Source organism: Pteropus vampyrus, unplaced genomic scaffold, assembly GCF_000151845.1.
Source record: "Pteropus vampyrus isolate Shadow unplaced genomic scaffold, Pvam_2.0 Scaffold12743, whole genome shotgun sequence".
NCBI lineage: Eukaryota > Metazoa > Chordata > Mammalia > Chiroptera > Pteropodidae > Pteropus > Pteropus vampyrus.
The window spans coordinates 2,640-5,226 of NW_011901524.1; the positions used below are offsets into that span (position 1 = coordinate 2,640).

Below are 2,587 nucleotides of genomic sequence, written 5' to 3' on the forward strand. Positions count from 1 at the left end.
AGCAGTTTCCCTGGACCTCAAGAGGGCTTGAGGCCTTTTGCTCTCAGGTTACGAAATCATGATAATCCTAGTTGTTTACCTACCAGCTTCCTGCCCCACTTTCCTTACCTTAGCCCATTACTCTGTTCTTATTTTACAAGTGGAAAAACAGGTCTTCAGGAGTTATGGAACTTTTCGAGTATATAGGGTCACACCTGGCCCAGAAACCAGGGCTTCTTGCCCCAATCCAGAGTCTTGCCCGTAGGCCTCATGGATGACTGCCAGGTTAGAATTTCTTTGTTCTAAAGATTCTAAAGAAGTGACTTCTCGTCGCCCTGTATACCATCCCATGTACCTTCTCTGACTTGCCCTATGCAATTAGAGGAAAGAGTTTAGATCTTGGAATCAGAGGACCTGGATTTGAATCCTTGTTCTGCCAAAGGTGTTCATGGACCGCATCCAAGCCTTATTTATAATAAGGCTTGGGGTAGGTGTGGGGGTTGAACAGAGAACATTCTCTGGAACTTTAAGATGTTTTTCAAATGTATCTTCTTAGAGCAATCTAATCTAATGAGCTATCTCATTATCATCTGTCAAGGTCTAGGGTTCTGCTTTCAAAGCAGGAAATCATACTACATCAGACTTCGGAAAGGATAAGGTTGGCTGCCTCCTTTCTCTCTCCAGGATGAGTTGGGGCCTTGCAGTGAGCCTCCAGCAATCTCCTCCCACTTAGGCTCCAAACAATAGATGCATAATCCTTCTTTCTGGCAATGGATAGAGTGAAGGATAAAGATTGGCATAATCTTTGCATGGGGTTAGTGGGGTGGTCATTCTGGCCCTTCCACTCTGCCTTCCTGGAGGCTGGTGGCCTCATTACTTTTGCAGGTCTCCCTGGTTGTGCTGTTCTTGCCCCAGAGGCCTTCTGCCTGAGGGAAGCCCTCCGGTGGGTATACCCACCCCGGCTGTTCCCAATGGCTTGGCCTGTTGGGTCGTCCCGGGCAATGGGGATGTTCCAGGGAGCCCAGCCAACAGGGAATTAGTTAAGAGAAAAGCAACTTGTGTGACACCCAGTCCCCAGAGTTAGTGCTTTCGCTTTGAGCTGCTTCTGTCTGCTGTGGTAAAGATAAAGAATGGGAAACATGGGTTGGAGAGGTGGCTTACGAAGTCCCAGGTCATGCAGCAGTGGTACCACCATCCTCAGTTACCTGCTCCTTCCCTCCTCCTTTCTGGACCTGCTTGCCAGTTGGTATGGTTGCCAGTTTCCAAGTGGCACGTTTTCTTTCAGTGACCTGTCCAAGAGATACTGGAGACGTTTGTTCCTGGATGGGTTTCTTTTGAGGGAGGGGGAATGGGTATGCCCTTCAGTGGTCCCACACCCATGAGCTGAGTGTTGGGGACTAGGGGCATGACCTTCCCTTCAGGCTTGTTTCCTGATCTGTGAAGAATGGGCAATCCCAGCTCCCCCAGGACTGTGAAACCCACATGGATGGAAAGTTTAGAAGTGCTGTACAGATGTCAGAGATGAGAGGGGGTGGTTGATGAGACAAGGTTATGTCCCCAAGGTGGGCTTTCCCCAGGTGGGCTCTCCTTGCTCCTCTCCAGCCAGGGAGCAACCACTCATGTTTCCTCCCTGCCTTGTCACTGCAGGAGCTGTCCAGGCGGAGGCAGTTCCTGAGGGAGCACCCGGCCCCCTTCTCTGCCTTCCTCACTGACAGCTTCGGCAGGCAACACAGCTACCTGCGGATCTCCCTCACAGAGAAGTGCAACCTCAGATGTGAGTCTCCTCCCTGGGCCCTTTCTGGGCTTCTGTGTCTCTGTTGAAGCAGTTTCTGAAATCTCCTTACACCCAAGAATCCTTCTCAATCCTCCCAATTCTTTCTAACTTGCCCACCCATCCATTTTCCTTGCTTGCCATGTGGAGTTCAGGGGCAAGATAGTGGTCGAGATTGAGTTTCATGATCCTCGAAGCTGGATTCTACTTGGGATTAGGTTTGAGAACAAATTTGCTATTGTGGTTAGGATCTAGGCTGGATCTGGATCTCTCTTCAGGGGTCATTTTTTTCTTTCCTCCCATTTCCTTGCAGGGCTCAAAGTTCAAAACAAACGCAGATGGTACTCACCCAGGGTGGCCGTGCTAGACACCATAAACATGTGACATACACAGGGGTGCCCATGGCCAACACTGCCAGCTATGGAGACACTCCAGTCTCATGTTGGAAGTTGTCCGGCCAAGCAGATACACAAAGTCCTCATTTCATAATCCCACACACAGTGCTCGGGGGATGTATCCACTGGGGAGAAACTTCCAAAGTTTGCGTGCCCCTCTCTGTCCCTCCCTCCCTCCCTTCCTTCCACTGTAATTCACAATAAGAAATATATTTATTTTATGACCTAAAAAATAACGTGTGCGTGTGTGTCTGGGTGTATCGCTTCTCGGCCTTTTGGCTAAGATCAAATGTAGTTTTTGTTCTTATCGGTTTAAATAAGGTGTGTGTGTGTGTAGTAGTTTAACCTAACAATACTTACTGCATGTGGTACTGATGTTCTGATATTCTTATCTATTTTATTCTGTCTTAAAAGACCAATCTGGACCCTTCACTAATTTGGC

The 2,587-nt window shown here is 48.6% G+C and overlaps 1 pseudogene; it reads left to right on the forward strand.

The window, feature by feature from the left end:
* The first annotated feature begins 2,404 nt into the window (after positions 1–2,404).
* LOC111735050 lies at positions 2,405–2,576 on the forward strand (annotated as a pseudogene).
* The last annotated feature ends 11 nt before the right edge of the window (positions 2,577–2,587 follow it).